The 18,056-nt window shown below is 41.5% G+C and overlaps 2 long non-coding RNA genes across 2 annotated transcripts in view; both read left to right on the forward strand.

The window, feature by feature from the left end:
* Positions 1–9,698, forward strand: part of LOC141372732 (uncharacterized) — a 10,655-nt gene extending 957 nt beyond the window's left edge. The window contains exons 2-3 of the long non-coding RNA XR_012378133.1: positions 3,228–3,284; positions 9,641–9,698. This is a non-coding gene — a long non-coding RNA (uncharacterized lncRNA). The remainder of the gene's footprint in view (positions 1–3,227; positions 3,285–9,640) is intronic.
* Positions 9,699–11,524: 1,826 nt separating this feature from the next.
* Positions 11,525–16,143, forward strand: LOC141372730 (uncharacterized). Its single transcript, XR_012378130.1, has 3 exons — positions 11,525–11,736; positions 15,128–15,297; positions 15,970–16,143. It is a non-coding gene; the product is annotated as an uncharacterized lncRNA (long non-coding RNA).
* The last annotated feature ends 1,913 nt before the right edge of the window (positions 16,144–18,056 follow it).

Consider the following 18,056-nt stretch of genomic DNA (forward strand, 5'->3'; position numbering starts at 1 on the left):
ACACACACACACACACACACACACACACACACACACACACACGTAATTCATACATTACTGTAAGAGTGAAACCTTATTTCTCATTGGTACCTAACAGTGAATAGCACCTGATATTAGCTCCCAACTTTTTATACAATAAACTAACAATTCTTATATAAAAAGGGACACTTTAAAAATATTTGATTAGTGATTTGTTATGACATTTGCAAAATTAAGGTAGTAGGTTTTTATGCTTTGTTAATACATTAACACATTTTCAAGGTTAACCTTAAAATCTTTAATATCATTTTTATAAAAGCATATTACTGGAAATTGTTCAGTAAATCCCAAAGCATTAGAGTCCAAACTGTTACTAAAAAATAAAAAAAAAAGAACTTTCTCGAAAAGCCCTCAAACCCCTCCCAAATATATTTTTCTCTGATGGCTTACTTTTATTCTACTTCTTACCTAAATTTTATGAGTAAAATTTCAAGATTTCTAATGAGTATATGAAAAGTTTTCATTTTGTTTGCATTCTACACTTAATTATTCTTCCTTGTCATTTACAAAGTCAACTCAGTAATGCTTCTATTAGCGAAATTGAATATTTAGATGTATTGACTTCCTAAAAATCAAAGCTTAGTTTCCAACCTTCCTGATTGTGTTAGCTTCGAATTTTGCTAGTTATTCTTTTCCTTTCACTATGTTATGTGTAGGTAAAGACAGGGCATAACTGGAAATTGGGGACAAAATTTCAAATCCATTTACAAATGTCCAAATATTCTGACGGTAACTTAGCAGTTTATAATTAAATATTGACATTTAGGAGCCAACTTAGCAACATTCATTTTATTAATAACTACATACAGTTTGATTAAATGCTTTAAATTTACCATTCTTTCACAATAGGAGAGATTTATCTCATTATTTTAAAGAACTTGCTAATTTTTATATTATTCAGGTTGATTTTTTAAATGCCAAAGACTGCAAATATTCTTATTTGGTTATTTTCACTACTAGAATTTTTTCCCAATATAATTTTACCCTCGAATGGGATTATTTGTAGCATAGCTCACACAAATGCATTTAAATTGGTTTATATCAACACTCATTTAGTTTTGGTTTATTTATGGTTTTATGTAATACTATTAAACCCCTTCTCCCCACTTTCAAAATGAGATGCTTACAATAGAAAGATTATTAAGATATAACAAAAAAGAAAAGCCAAATGAAAGTCACTTTATATGTAATTTGCCTCCTGCCTTATAATATTAGCAACTCATAGGTTTATGATACTGGTGATGTATCAGGTGTTGACTGTGGAAGTAACTGGGGGTTTTCACAGGTAGACATATGCACACAATGAGCGTAACTTGATCTAGATGGGATTTCATATTGAAAGAAATAATTTATTGCATATTTGACCCATTTGATCTCATGAAAGTATTCCAGGAAAAATTGTAGCACCTCCTATAAAGAATTTCTTAGATGAATGTTCTGTGCTATTTTGACTTTGACCAGACTGTTTTTTCTTAGGTCCTTATCAAATAAAATAATTCTCCATCAGATTAAAATGAAATTTGCATATTTTAAAGTTTAATTGATGTCAAAGACTGAAGCTTATTTTGGGATTGAAATGTAATTATATAATTGAGTGTGGAGAATAGTGTGTGACTATTATTAAAATTCTCTCTGAAGATTAACTTGGTTTGTGGAATTTGACACAAATTCTCCTTTTCCATATTGATGGACTGGCTTCTTGAGTCGGCGCAGTTGTCATTAATTTGAAAGGAGACTTTGAAAAGGTCTTAGGGGAAACTTTCTGCCGCCCCTGATTCAAGTGCCATTGCATTTGGTATCTGCCTTTACATGTCTTTCCCATGACTTTAAGCAATGACTTTGTTCAGCGGGGTGACTTTCTGTGTGGCCTCTAGCTAGCAACTTGTGTATCCTTACCCCTCTTTCTCACTAACAGCCCCCACACTCAATTGATCATAAATGCCTCCAGGATTCTGTCCTCTGCTCTTACAGCCATTTCTTGGAGCATCTTGGAGAATCCCGTCTTCACTCCCAGACCATTAGAAGGCTGCTCCTAGGCTCACTTTCTCCCAGAGCTCCTCAGCTACTAATCATTGATCTTTGCTTCAGGCACACTAAATTCTCAACTTTCCTGGAACATTTCTGGCCCTTTCACAACTCCATGACTTTCTCTTTCCCGCTGTACTTTTCTTCTGCTTAGCAGAGGAAAATACTACTTACCAGCCCATAGTCCTCTCAAATGCCACCACCCCTATGAAGCATGTCTCTTCAAGCCCAGACCATATTGTGGTATCCATATTTCGAACTATACCCTCCCCCCACTAGACCAAGCTGCCTGAGAGCAGGGAGGACTTCCACACTCGTCTGGGTCACTCACACAGCTGCACTACACAGCACTATTACATAGCATACGACGTACCTGGCATGTAGTAGGTGCGCACAATATGTTTGGCAAATAACTGGCTGAATGAAACTCCAACATTTGAGAGTAAAACGTCAATCCGCTACCTTCAAATATGGAGGTGCTGAGTAGTAAGGGGACATGGGGGCTTGGGGACAGTGATGGAGCAGGTGAGAGATCAGCAGAGACCAAGGAGGCCACCAGCCACACTACCTCTACCTCACAGTGGGCCAGGAACAGGCCTGGTCAATGTGACTAGACTCGGCGGCTTAAGATACGACTAAAAGAAAGAGGGGGGAAGAAGAGAGGGTGGGGTCAGATATGGTTAGACCCTTAGATCGTTTAGGTGACTGCTTATGGATAATTTTGAAAAAATGATTTATTGAGGGGAAATTCATATAAAAGTAACCACTTTAAAGTGAAAAATTCTGTGGCATTTAGTACGTGCACAATGGTGTGCCGTCAGAAGTGACAAATGTTTTGGAACCAGATAAATACGTATATTTTTCATCTTTCCCGCCTACCACTGTTGCACACAATATCCCTTCAGTACATGAATACATTCCCCAGCTATCCTCCTTCTCAATCTTGAAGCAAATGTCCAGCTTAGGTATGAGAAATGTGTCCAGACGCCTGGGAGATGTGAATCCCACCTGTTACAATCCTGGTGTAATTGGTTGATGCTGAATGAGGAGCTGGAAATGCAGATCAGGTGGACGACCCTGGACCCAGACTCAAACCCACATTTCTGCTTTGAAGTTTGGGATAAGAAAGCTACTTCTCATGACTCTTCTCTGTTTGATTTCAGATGAGAGGTAACAAGGAAATCCCCCGATTAAAGAGAAGAGCAATGAGCACACAACAGGTGAGTAGTGGAAGATTGTGCTAGATGAAGCTTCAGCTGGGCTCCTAGGGAGGGGGGTGTGTGTGTGTGTAGATATATGTTGCATACTCTCGTCAGAAGGGTGGTAGATGTTGGTAAATCTTGAGGTTTGTAAATGTGTAGTTGTGATTCTATCTTCTTTTCATTCTCTCACTGTTAAAATACCCAATACAGTGCCATGTAGAGGCCAATTTCGGCCAGAGCAAATATAAGTATTTAATTTCATTCTTGAAATCTGTCTAAGTAATCTGAAATGTGATTAGCAACAAACAACATATTTCTCTACAATGCATTGAGACCATGTGACTGTGGATCTGTGTTAGCTGACGAATTATAATGAGTACAGTGAATGGTATAAGGGCATTACCTCTTTTCTTCTAAAATATGTGTGTGTGTGTGTGTGTGTGTGTGTGTGTGTATTTAGAATTAACCACACGTATGTTTTCTAAGGCATGGAAATAGCTTTCAGGCTACTATGACCATCCCATCACCAAGGTAAGTCTGTCCTCACATTGCCCACAAATGTTTGGTCCAGAATAATTTCAAGTGACGAAATTTCGAGAACGGCTGCCACTGTCTGCATAGACAACGCTCCACTGCAACAGAATGGATAGACTGTTAGGAGATTCACCCTGATCTGCAGTATGTGGTTTCCTTCCAGTAACGCTGTCTGCTGCTTGCTCATTTTAGGGCATGGCTTAATCGATGCTATGAAACCAAACCATATTTTCCAGCTCCTGTAAGAAGTCCGTGCTTCTGAGTGTTAGCTTTGTTTTCTTAGTGACATCAGTTTGTTTTAACATTCTCATCAGGGATTCTATTGTGAGAGGAGACGTAAATTAGGCTTTACTCTGTTTATTCTGAGTTTCTCACAAACAGAATTTTGATTACTAATCTTTGGAAATCCAAAAGCCTTATGCACTATGATAGCATAATTCAGTTTCTCCCTCACATCTCATCTGACATCCTTCTGGGGGAAAAAAAAAAAAGAGAATTTGAGGCAGGAGACAAACACAAGGGAAAGAAGGGGATTTGGGGGTGAAATGAGGGGCAGCTGAGAACCACAGAGTTTGGTGAAATGTATCTGCTCGCTTGGGGCGTGGATTCTCCATCGTCCAGCTTCCTCCACTTTTCCACGCATCTGACTTCCCACCTCCAAGGAGCAATTTATAAAGTTGCAGTTCATATTGTGGTTGCAGTTCCAGGACTGACATGAAATTAAATCAGGCTTGAGTGCTGTAGGATACAAAGGTATCTTCCGAGTTTGTGGAGCCCTCTATGACTCCTAATAAATCTTAGAAAGGGAGCATTCCACCAGTAACTGCCCACTTTCCGCCCTCCCCACCCCCACAAGAAGACCGTGAAATGGAAACAATGAAGTTTTCTTTGCCCCCGGATTTCATTCCACGGAGATGTACGTTGGAGGCCACATTCGTGAGCACCCTTTTCCAGCTCTGGGATATGCACTTCGTGAGACTGTTAAATGAGCCCTTAACTCACTCCTCCATGTTCCAAATTGCTGGTATGAAAACATCCATGAGAAGTTGACTGTACCCACAATGTTTCTTTATTGTTTTTCAAGAACAGAAGGTAAGTCTTTAAAAAAAGTGGAGGAGCCTCTTCACATGCCTTTGCTACAAAAGTGTCATCCTTCAGCCTCCAAGGACACCAACCGAAGCTGACTGCCAGAGACTCATCAGTGTGGCTGAAGCAGGTACCGTCAGATGGTAATGCTGAATTATAGCCAGTGCTAACTCAGGTTTTCTACTGTTTTAAAATGTAACCTAATTATTAGTTAATCTGCCTAGAATCTTTGGACACAAACAGTGGTTGAGGCCCGCGCCAAGTGTTTTGTCGGCCTTGGCACTTAATTCTCCTCAAACCTATCTGAGTGAAGTATTACCATGATGCCTGTGATGATGGTTAATTTTGTGTGTCAACTTGGCTAAGCCATGGTACCCATGGTTCCCTGTTTTTGGCCAAACACCAATCTAGATGTGGCTGTGAAGGTAAGTTTCAGATGAAATTAACATTTAAATCAGTAGCCTTTAGGGAGCCTGGGTAGTTCAGTCAATTAAGCATCTGTCTTCTGCTTAGGTCATGATCCTGGGGTCCTGGAATCGAGCCCCGCGTCGGGCTCCCTGCTCAGCAGGGGAGTCTGCTTCTCCCTCTCCCTCTGCCTGCCGCTCCTCCTGCTTGTACTCTCTCTGTCAAATAAAAAATAAAAAAATCTTTAAAAAAATAAAAAAAACTTTAAAAATAAATCAGGAGCCTTTAAGTAAAGCAGATTACCATCCATAATGTGTATGTACCATCTATAATCCAGGCAGTTGAAGGCCTTAAGAAAAAAGACTGAATTCCTCTGAGGAGGAGGGAAGTCTGCCTCAAGAATGCGTGTGGAGTGGACCCAAGCCACATCGGCTCTTTCCTGGGTGTCCAACTGCAGATTTTCCTTGTCTATGCTCACAATCCTATGTACCAATTCCTTAAAGTACATCCTTTTCTCCATGTGTGTTGTGTGTGTGTGTATTTTAACTCTGGAGAACCCTAATACATCTCTCTTTTACAAATGATGAAACAAAGTCCCAGAGCTAGAAATTAATTTGCCATAGGCCATGCAGCTGGTTAGTGGCAGGGTAGAGGGTGAGCTGCCCTTTCTTGCAGGGCCGTCCTCCTCCTGGTCAAACTAGAGAGCTGGCATTGCTCCCAGCCTGCAGCCCACAGCCAGATGAGGGGCACATGAGGAGTTGCTTGTCTTTAATCCTGTCATCAGTTTATTGGAAAGCTTTTCACTGCAGCTCGCATGAGGGAAAACGATTTGCTTGGGATGAATGTGGCCACCAATGTGCTATTTCCCTTAATCTAAACAGGGCCTCAGGCACACTTCATTGATCATGGCTCTTGGCTGAGAGATCGCCTTAAAGCTGGCCAGCAAATATTATGTTTCTCAGGCAGCCCTACGCTGTCAACCACATTTCCTGATCTACTCTGATTAGATATATAAACAGCTTCAGTAAAACAGAGCCCAAGCTTTGCTGTTAAAAATATAAGATAAGGCTTCCATAAAGATTCATCAACAGCAGAGACACTGTCGAAGTCAGGCCTGAGCCCTCAGAGCTCACAGCTTCTTCCTTTTTTTTTTTTTTCTTATGGTGTTGTAAGAAAGGTCAGTGGGCAAATAACCATGATTTATAATCCTGTTTTACTAGTGGCTTGTGCTTTGGTTAAGGGACACCTTGGGGAGAAGAAAGGGTTAAAATAATTGAGCAGGGTCACAAAGTGGTCTCACATTAAGAACCCGGCCAGGGATTGACTTCACCAAAAGTTACTTAGTCATTTTGTACTTGCTAAGAAGTATCACCCAGCCCCAGCTAAGAACAGGCAAGAAGTGGGCTGATGCCTGCAAGGTGCAAAAGGCTTATGAAGAAGACCAAGAACTCCCCTTGAAACTCAACTGGGGAAACGCAGCAAGTAAAACCAAACATTTTATACCTTCACACCATGGCTATTTCAGATATATTTTGTACGATAATAAAGTACAAGGTAGGAGAAGTCTGTGGAATTCTATGATAGGTATGTGTGTTTAATTGGTGTGTGTTACAATATGCCCTTTCAGTGTTTGTCCCAAGGATAGATGAGATGATCTAAAGGATGTGTCTAGCTCCAGTTTCTTGGAGTGAGAACATATGCCTTTTCTGTGTAATTTTTAGCATTCGTTTTTCAGAAAGAACGGGACTGATACCAGTTTTAAAGAGGAAAAAGTAAGGCGAGAGTAAGAAGAGGTCTATTCACTTGGTGGGAAGATGCTAAGAAGTTAACATGTCAGTGGTTTTAATGTGTTTTGGTATTTATATATAATTTCTAAAAGGCATTTTGTTCACATAAAGAGCTGATCACTCCCCGCTTTAATGATCACTTACAATTTTCCTAAGTGAATCAATACAATTTCTATTCAATATTAAAAAATAATTGCTAACATGTATTGAGCATTTACCATGTACCCAGCCCTGGTTAAACACTTTACACAAATTAGCTGAGGAAATCCTGCCAGCAATCAATAGCTTGCTGCTTTCTTTCCCTCTCAATATCAGCCTATACAATTATACATGCTAAATTTGAGCCTTTCTTGAATTAGGGTAGTGTCATGCCTGGTTTGGGTGAAAAATCAAATGTAAATATACCTTTGGTTTTCCCAAGATAACCAAATTTTATTTTCTGGGAATACTGTAATCCATCAGGGGTTCCTATGTCTGGCTGTACATCAGAATGACAGGAGGAACTTTCCAAAAATGCTAGTTCCTGGGCCACCCCACCCAGCTGCCGAATCTTTAAGAGTGGAACTCAGGAATCTGCATTTCCAGCAAGGAAGGTGCTATTTTTCTCCTTTTCACAGAAGAGGTAACAGAGTCTCATAAAGTTTAACAGCCGGAAGTTTACACCGATAGTAAGTAGGTAGATGGTGGAATGGTAGGTGGTTTCAGTGCTGTTGTGCTTCTATAAGAAGCAATGTATTTTCTTTGTACAAAGTACTCCAATACTAAAAGCTAAAGTGATATTGGGCTGCACTGAAAGGTACATTTGAGGCACTTGGGCCACCTCTCCGAAGTTTCTAGAAAAATGAGTACATGCAGACTTTTTTTTTTAAGATTTTATTTATCCATTTGCGAGAGAGAGAGGGTGAGAGAGAGCATGAGAGGGGAGAGGGTCAGAGGGAGAAACAGATCCCCTGCCGAGCAGGAAGCCTGATGCAGGACTCGATCCTGGGACTCCAGGATCATGATGTAAGCCAAAAGCAGTCGCTTAACCAACTGAGCCACCCAGGCGCCCCTGGACTTCATTCTTTAGATCAAATATCCTTAGGTTGGTTTACACATGCAGATGGGTTTCGGTTATTAGATTGCCAGGAGAGAACTCTACATGATGGTGTGGGTCTACGAGCATGGCTATAAGGATGTCCGGGGGGACCGGCATTTCGGGAGCAGACCTAACCCTGCACCCAGAATCGGAAGCCTAGGCTGTCCCAGTCACTTCCTAGCACCTTCTGATGTCTTTGGGAGCACTTCTAGCTTTTGTCTCTGGCATTTCAGTGAAGGACAGTAAGTCCCCAAGCATTCTGTACTGCTTCCCTGAACAAAGGTTCAGAACATAGGCGCAGGGCAATCATTTGATGAGGCAACTTCTTCGTGAGAGACAAAAAAGTGAATCTCTGATAAAATCCAGGCATGGAGAGCCTGAGAGAAGGGTCTCATCTCCGGTTCAAATTGATTTGCTTTACACAGGTGTTGGGGAAGGACAGGGTGTGCTTAGCTTTTCTGTTCTGTATGTTATTTTAAAAGTTCCTGCAACAGAGTTCCCCACATTTTTTAAGGGAAGGAATTTTATGTCCTAAATATTGCACTCAGGGCTTTAACTGTAACAGTAAATTATTTCCTTAATTTTTTCTTAATTCCCAAGTATACAGTGCAGACATAAACAGATCTAGCCTTTTACTATTTAAAGCTCTGAAGTATTTATATATCAATCCAGGAGCACCACAATGCATAGCGTGCAGGGTGATGCAGAACAGGTTACTCTGTCTTACGGGGGCATTCTTTAGTTGTAATTTCCTGTTTATCCGAGGTAAAGAAGCGTCCTGCTACCACAGAGTGGAATCGGACTGACGCTGTTTGCACCCACGAGAGCTGAAGTTACAAGGACCATCTCTGTTTTTTAAACAAGCCGTGTTTACCCTCTCCAGGGCTTAGCCCTGCCCATTTCCTCATCATGTTTATGTCCCATTGCTCTATTTATATATTTCTTCCAAACCTCTATCACTGCAGCTGCACAACTGTGATTTCCTTCCCCTATAATGGAAATATATATCATATAGAATTTTATATAATAATTACATTAATAATATTAAAATATGCTATAAATACCTAAATATACAATATGTAATTATATATAATAGATAATTATCACTTTAATGTAAACTTCCTTCCTATGTTACATCCTACAACTGCTACCTGATGACCCCACCAAACCCATTCTCTTCTGTGGTTCACTGTTGATTACCGAATAACCTCGGATTAAAAAAAAAAAGGTGAAGATGACAATGATTTGAGAAAGAGGACAATTCTCTGAAGCCCCAGTCTTATGAAATGCGATTCATTCCACCATACCTGTTTAGTTAAACTGAAAGAAATGTCAGTCTTGCCAGCCAAAATGTGAGCAACCTGACCAATGAGGACGAGCCTTGCACATCCTTAGCTTGGTCACCATTACCAGCATGCTGAGGGCCCCTGCCTGGCTACCTACAAGTGCATTCGTGCCCTACTTTTTGCTACAATGTCTTTCAGAATGCAGCTGTGATTGGTGGTTGAAGCCTTTGCCTTTGAAGCAAACACCAAGAAAAGGTACTTATTTGGGGGTTTTGACTAATCTTCCTATTTTCAGATGCAGTGCTGACTAATCTGCCTATTTTCAGATATGATGCAGAGTGGAGTTACAGAAATGCAAAGTAAGGGGATAGTTTAAGAATTAGCAAAAGTCTCTTAATGAGAAATTGATCTAGCATCAAGGGACATCCGTATGGGTAGCTAGAACCCATTTTAAGAGTATCTTAAAATTTTATAACTCCATCTATGAATGAATCCAGGCACAGTGACAGGAGGTAAATAGACCAAGGCTTCTGGAAACTCTAGAGAACAGTTAAGTGATAGCCCTTCTCAGTTTCTGTTCTGATTGTTTTGACTCTTGTAGGGTATTATAGACTTCATATTATAGCGGCCCAAATATTGCTCCTCTAATCCTGTGTTTGTCCACCTCGGGCTGTGGACATTTGGGGAATAAGTCTGTGCTGTGGGAGCTGTCCTGTACATTGTAGAACATTTAGCATCATACTCATTAGATGCAAGTAGCATTCCCTGCACCCCAATTGTGACAACCAAAATGGCCCTGTCCCCCATTCTTCAAACTGAATGAAAACAACACCCATTTTGCGTTTCCATTTCCACTAGGAAATGGACCAGATGTTCAAGAGGAAAATAAAATGCACTGAAGAAGAAAAATACTGGCTTCTGTTCATAGGTGGCCTGAAGGTCATCCCAGCTCCACCCTGTTTTGGCTTCCCCTCTTGTAAATGGTCGACTTTCCTGGGTATTATGTTCTTGCTCCTTATGTTTCTTTTAATGTCTGTATCCTGTATCCCATAGTGATGAGACACTTTCCTGCCCACTCTCCTCTCTAGATATGGGGGAATAGCCACAAATCTCAGGCTGCATCCAAGCCTTTTAAAGGACACGTTGATAAGTGGGACTGTAACCATAGCAAGACAACAAAGGTGTGGAGAGATCTAGATAGACTATTTCATTAAAAATACTGGGGGAAATGAGCTTGTATAGAGAGAAGGGAAAGAATGAAATAATAGAATATGCACTAACAGTCTTTTCAATTTATTCAGTTATAAAGGAAAAATTCTGTGCTGATCAGCCAGGCTAGCTAGGGTGAGGGCTGGCCAGTCGGAAGTTAAAATATGGACCATCTTTCTAAGGCGTAAGTGTATTTAAGTTTAAGGTGTTGATTTGATACACTTATAAATTGCAAAGATGGTTACCTCCATAATATTAGCTACCTTCTCCAACTCTTCACATAGTTACCATTTCTTTTTTATCGTAAGAACATTTAAGTGCTCACTTGGGCAGCACATATACTAAAAAAATGTGGTGACAACATTTAAGATCTACTCTCTTAGCAACATTCAAGCATATGATACATTAGTATTAACTATAATCACCATGCTGCCCTTTTTAAAAATTTATCCTCCCCTTTTGGAAGTCTAGTCTCTCAGTCATGAACTTCAGCCCCTGGCTCTCCTTCTGCTCTTAAGTAAACTCTTTCAGATAACTGATGATATCAACATGATCACTCATCGTGTCCACGTTCTGGGAGAGACAGTGACTTCAGGGACTCCGGCTACATCATCAGCCAGGGAAGCTCATCCTCTGTGTCCACCTGCTGTTCCTTGTAATAGGTACTCAATAACTACCTGTTGAATGAATGAAACAGTCAAGAAAGCTTAATTTTATTTTTAGTTCTGGGAAAATATTTTTTTCTGCATTTATAACCATAACAGGATGAAGGCATGTTTTAAAGTAATGTCCATCAGTTAGTTCGAAGGATTAATGTTGTGCTCATTAGAAGATAACTATCACAGTAGTGAATTGTGTTTGCCTTCAGGTTCTGGAGAAATAAAATCAGCTGAAGCATTACGGGTAGAAAAAGGCCAAAGCAGAATCACAACAGAACTGGCAGAAACTGAATAAAGGAGAGTTCCATTAATATCCAATCCCCACTGAAAAGCAGAAGTTACTTCGAACGGCGCCAGGCATACGTGAAGTACTCAGTAAATGTCACTATGATAGGATGACGTCATTATCATCTCTGTGATAACAAGGTAATTTTAAGCGATATTCAGGTAAGACCTGCAATCATGTCAAATCACGCAATGATGAAGTTATTTCATTTTTTATTTCGCTTATTCTGATGACCTGCCGAAGAATGTTGCCAGTAGCACCAGTGTATCTTGTACACCGAGTGCAGTTCAGTCTCTGAGCCAACCTCAAGCTCAGAGCTGGAATTTAATAGCATTGTTTTGTTTTCATTGCACTTATTTTTATGATTATTACAATATAGATTTATTAATGGTGGTGTCGACAGTGTCCTTTAAGAGATTTGTCTTTGGGGATGAAGCAAGCCAATTTAAAGAAAATGTGAAGTTACTGATAGGAGAGGAGGTATACAGATCGGGGCCAAACTTTTTTTTTTTTTTTAAAGATTTTATTTATTTGAGAGAGAGAGCGAACAGAGGGAGAAGAAAGAAGCAGGCTCCTTGCTGAGCAGGGAGCCTGACATGCGGCTGACATGGGGCTCGATCCCAGGACCCTGAGATCATGACCTGAGCCCAAGGCAGATGCTTAACCAGCTCAGTCACCCAGGCGCCCCCAGATCAGGCAAAATCTTGATGGGGGAAGGCTTGTGTCTAAACTGGGAGAGTGCTTCCGGGGCATTTCCTTGAACTCATCCAACCTCCATAACCCAAATGTTTCTGCTCAGTTAAGAGGCTATCTTTCGGTGCCCCATCTACACTTCCTGGCCATCTGATTGGCACAGGTGGCCTAGGAAGTAATCCTTCCTCCTCCGATTACTAATGGAGAGAAGGAAACAGCGCTACCCTGATGTCAGATGCACTGGCCCTCTTCCCGTTCCCCCCCGCCCCGCTGGTAGTTGGCAGTACTCACTGGATCCTGGTTAGGAGCAAGGCGCAACCCTCACAAGAGGTGCCCTTACCTCCAATGCTGTGCAGGTCAGTGGTTAACAGCAGGAGCTCTGGGGACTGGTTCAGGACAGTTACTGATTTCAGTGGTCTAAGTTCTCCCACCTCGGCGGATTTCGTTCATGACTGCTGATGACATTCCTGCATATTGAGCAGTTGCCTCCTGGTTCAGCACCCGGCTGTCAGTGATCTTCAGTGTCAACATGAGATCACGTAACTACTTGTTTCCTCCATGCCAGGCTTTTCCTCTAAACTTCAGGCTCCATGAGAGAAGCAACGACATCTGTCTTATTCAGCCCGGTAACTCCCATGTCTAGCGCAGTCCTGACACTTAGCAGATGTCCCACAAGGACTTATTGGCTGATACTTATTGGCAGACGATCTGAGGTTATAAGGAGTTCCCACGAGGGCCCCAGTCCCTTAAATTGTGCAGTTTTCTTAAGTTTAGTCGAGTTTGAGGGCTTTTTGTTTTGTTTTGTTTTGTTTGTATTCTTTTTCTTTGAGCAGCAGACCAGCATGGCTCCACCATTTCAAAGAGCAAGTGTATATTTATGTAAGCCGGAGATGAGCTGGAGCTGCAAGGAAGGAGAGCTGGGCTGCTTCCCGTGCTCCTGCCCCGCCCGCCGCCCCACTGCCCCGGGGGCCTGCGGACTCCGCGGCCTTACAACTTGTCTCCCGGAGGTGGAAGTCAGGAGACCCGGTACTGGCCGCCCTGCCCCGCAACTGGGGAGCATTCACGCCCCACTGTAGGGGCGGCGGGGACTGGGCCGGAGGAGGCGGCGGGCGGCAGGGCATACGGCTGGGTCAGCCACGCGGGGATCAGGAGGCGGTGGCAGTTCAGGTGCTGTGGGCGGGGGGGGGGGGGGGCGAGCCAGGGTTCCCCCCCCTCCACCCTCCGCGTGGTGTTCCGGCTCAGCTGCGCATCCACCTGCACGGCCACTGGTTGTCCCGGGCGGCGCAGCTTCACAGACAGAGCCCGCTGCCATCCTCCTATAAGTGTAGGATTGGTGACACCCCTTTTCTCCTGAAGGCAGCGACATTTAGGGACCTACACTCACCCTTTGGAGGGGGGGTTGCTTCAGTGGCTTAAAGGGAGCCTGTCCTTCGTACCTCACGTGTTTGAGTGTCCTGCCCCTAACTGAAGTTTACAGAGCCTGCGCGGGACTTCTGTCCCATCTTGCTGGGCTTCAAAGTCATAGAAGCCAGCTGGAAGGAAATGACCATAGGCAGGACATCACCCCAGCCCAGTACCTCAGCCTGGAGGGAACCTACTTCTTCCACTTAGCACCTTTGGCCTGGGGACCTTCAAAAGTAGTGAAGAAACTATGCAGGCCAAGATACCTTGGTTCTATTTCTAACTTCATCACTGCTGGGCTGTGTGACCTCAGGCAAGTTACTAAACTTCTCTGAACCTTAGTTATTTCATTTGAAAACTTGGACCACATGACTGTTAACGCCCCTTTCAGGTCTGATGGTCCCAGATGCTAAACTTCTACTTCCTAAGGATATAAAAATATAACATAATTTCTTCCTTTAGGAATGAAGTATGCTCCTTTATCTTTAAAGAGCTTATATATGCTTTTTTTTTTAAAGATTTTATTTATTTATTTGACAGAGAGAGAGACAGTGAGAGAGGGAACACAAGCAGGCAGAGCGGGAGAGGGAGAAGCAGGCTTCCCGCCGAGCAGGGAGCCCGATGTGGGGCTCGATCCCAGGACCCTGGGATCATGACCTGAGCCGAAGGCAGACACTTAACCCACTGAGCCACCCGGGTGCTTTTTAAAAAAAGAAATTCATGGGGCACCTGGGTGGCTCAGTGGGTTAAGTGTCTGCCTTTGGCTCAGGTCATGATCCCGGGGTCCTGGGATGGAGCCCCACATCATCATCAGGCTTCCTGTTCAGTGGGGAATCCGCTTCTCCCTCTCCCTCTCCCTCTGCACCCCCCTTTGTGCTTTCTCTCAAATAAATAAATAAAATCTTAAAAAAAACCCCTAAATTTACATTAAGGCACATAAATGTGAAATATCACAGCAATGAAATGAAGAATAGAGAAACTGAATGTAACACAGAAGATTGAGACAAAACTATAGTTATCTTTAGGGAAGGGAGAAACTAATGACTTTAATATTTCACTTGGATTTTAGCAAACACAGTGAACCAAGGGAAGAGTGGATAGGGTGATTTTTGTTGTGCTGCTGTTATTCTATGTCCAGACTCAAGATAGTCCAAGTATGTCCATAATGTCATTACTAATGACACCCAATTCCTATTTCCTAATAAGTACTATCATTCACTGCCATCTAGTGTTAACCAGATAAATGAATTTTTTTTCATATTGTTTTCCTAAATTCCTTTCCCAGCCCTCTGTATTCAGATTAAAGTGAAGCTTGCAGACCATCTCTTCTGAACATCTAGTCTTGTGCTGTGATGTCTGTGTCCTGAAAAACTGTTTCCTGTCTACCCAGGCACACCCTGCGGCTCAGTCTCAGCTTATTCTGTTTGTCTTCTCCAGACCTCCATCACTGGTACCAGCCCTCCTTGCATGGACTTTTCCTTCAGGCATCATAACCTCATGGGACTGGATGCATTAGTTGCTGGGCAGAAAGTTTGTAACAGAAAGAGAAAGTCTATAACTCACCAATTAATTAGGGAGATGATCAAGAAAATGATTTCTCCACTTTTGTAAGTGAGCTTAAACTTTCACTATAATAAAACTCCAGCTCAGGAGAAGCCTCTGAACTTTATATTAAACACTTGAGTTCCTCATCTGTAAATCCCCTAAAAACCAACTAAGTTATTTAGGTAAACATTAGGTTGCTTTCATGTTTGTCAGCTATAGTAATTACATCTCTGGGCATGTACAGACATGGCCTTTGTCTCAAATGTCTCGTTACTCTGTTCAAGTGTCTTCAATTTGTCTCAGATGTCTCCATTTGCTGATATAAGATTCTTGTTCTATTTGTTTTTGTGAACTTGTTAAATGACAAAATCAACAAAATACTAAACTTAGACTATTTAGAATCGGAAGAAAAAGAATATAACTTATTCATATATTCAAATTTAAATCATCTATATTTTTGAAACACAATCTTTACGAATTATAACTCTATCAAGATTCATTTTAAGCCATTTGCCTAATCCTTAACAGCAGTGAAACTGAAATATAGAAAATTAAAAATCACATTTTACGAGAGAGAAAAATTATTGCTGTTCTTCCTAGATCTTCAGAAGTAAGCTTATCTGAAGGCTTAATTAACTGCTCTTAGGATATAGGGGTATGGAAACAAGCTGAGTGCTTATGGTAGAGTAATCTCTGTTTACTCAGTTCCTTTACTCTTTTCCTTCCTATTTCAGTTTCTTGATAAAGCAGTTTTATGCTTTCCTGAAGATGGAGAGTTTCATCCAAACCCTCTTTTATGGCTACCTCCATACCTGAATGCCTGAAGCTATTCTTCATTCTTCCGATGTATTTGCAAGGCTGCTTTGGCTCCATCCACTTGTGACTGGATTTTGACACAACTTCTCGATTCTGAGGTGAATCTTTCTTGTTATATCCTAGCCAGTTAAAGTCTGGCTAGAAGAACCTTAGCTTAATCCAGAGCAACATTCTTACCATTCAGATAACAGGAACTACGCACATATCCATGTGCCTACCTGAACTTCTATCATAATTTCTTTCATTGTACTTACTATTATTGCACTTCTTTCCCCAGTCCCTGATCAGCCATTTGGGCCATATCTCAGTTTATCTGGAAAGCCAAAAGCAAGGACATCTTGTGGCTGTCCTCTAATAGTGTGGCTCTATCACACAGGAGTATATTAGCTCCATCCAAATGTTGATTTTAGTCCCCATGTAGAATATTTTCACTCCAGTGAAACAACCGTGAGGATCTCAGCCATAGTGTATTCCCCCATCACTGGCTACTCCTGGTGAGTTATTGAGTAAGTGAATGAATGAATGAATGAGGTGGATTTGGTTAACATTAACCTAAGGAATTACATCAGAGCTTTCCACAGTACTGGGCTAGAGTGTCTAGAGGTAGGGCTTCTGGAATCACATGTCTCTACTAGATTCAAATCCCAATTTAACCATTTACTAGTTGCATGATCTTGGAAATTATGTACTTTCTATGCTTCCGTTTTCTCATCTGTAAAATGGGGAATATAACAGCTAATTTCTTCTCAGGTAGTTATGATTTATTTTATGCTAACTACTTAGCATGATCTACATCGTGATGGCCTGCAGCTGGTTTGCAGTGTCTCACAAGGACTAATAGTGTATACCTTTTCTGATTCTCCAAATCGTCCCATCCCCCCATCCAGTAAGTTCTTATCAGTAGCCTGAAATGAATTGGTCCTGTGAGAGTATATACACCGTGGAAATTGTCAAACATTACACATCAGGGGCTGGCTTGGCTTGGCTGTATGCCATAAATTCTCTATAAATGTTAACATCGTTATGATTATTACTCAGTAGGTACTCCAACTCCCTCGTGGTTTTGAGAAGGCATTCTGCTAATTAAATGAATTCTGAGTTGAAATAACACTGATGGGATTGATTAGCAATTGATTACCTCAGGGGAATTAGTGCATACCTTTGTGGTCTATAGATCTTAATCCTTAATTCACCGGAACTGATTTTTGGCTCCATGAACATAGGAATCATGTCTGCTTTTCTCATTGCTGTAGCCCCCATACTCAGCACAGACCTAGGACAGAGTACGCACTCACAAATATTTGCTCAGTGAATAAATAAATGAATGAAATTTTTCTCAATACTCATATTTCCAAGGGGCTTTCAGATCGATTTCATCTTTTTCTCCAAACTACCCTTTGACATTAGTAGGTCAGTTTTATCCCTATTGAATAGGTGAGGAAACTGAAATCCAAAGATGTGCTGATTAGTGATTTGTTTTCATTCATTATATTATGTCCATTAGTCCAGCATTTCTCAAAATGTATTCCGTAGATTGTGAATTCTGAAGGATGGTAATAGTTATCATGGGACGGGGGATCCATGGAAGAGTAAGTTGCAAAAATACTGAAGTAAAAAAAAAATTGGTGTATTCAATACAGTTTTAGCAGAGACTTTATTAAGCCCATGGACATTGTGAACCTGGAGTGGGGATGGTTCAACACGTTATTGAATGACGTATCTGGCACTATTTGTGTGAAAGAATCACTAAAGCAGTGCTTCTCCCACTGTCATGTGCACATGAATCACCAGGCAATCTTGTTAAAATGCAGATTCTGATTGTGTGGGTTTAAGGTGGGATCTGAGATTCTGTGTTTCTAACGAGCTCCCAGGAGATGCCCCTGCTGCTGGTCCATAGGTCACACTTGGAGTAGCAAGGCACTAGAACATATTAGAGTCAAGAAAAAATATTCGGTATTGCAGTGAAAGAGCAAATACTACTAAAGCCTATCCTCCTCACCGTAAG

This window comes from Callorhinus ursinus, unplaced genomic scaffold, assembly GCF_003265705.2.
Source record: "Callorhinus ursinus isolate GAN/ISIS: 27379988/994484 unplaced genomic scaffold, GSC_fseal_2.0 scaffold5, whole genome shotgun sequence".
NCBI classification, from domain to species: Eukaryota; Metazoa; Chordata; class Mammalia; order Carnivora; family Otariidae; genus Callorhinus; species Callorhinus ursinus.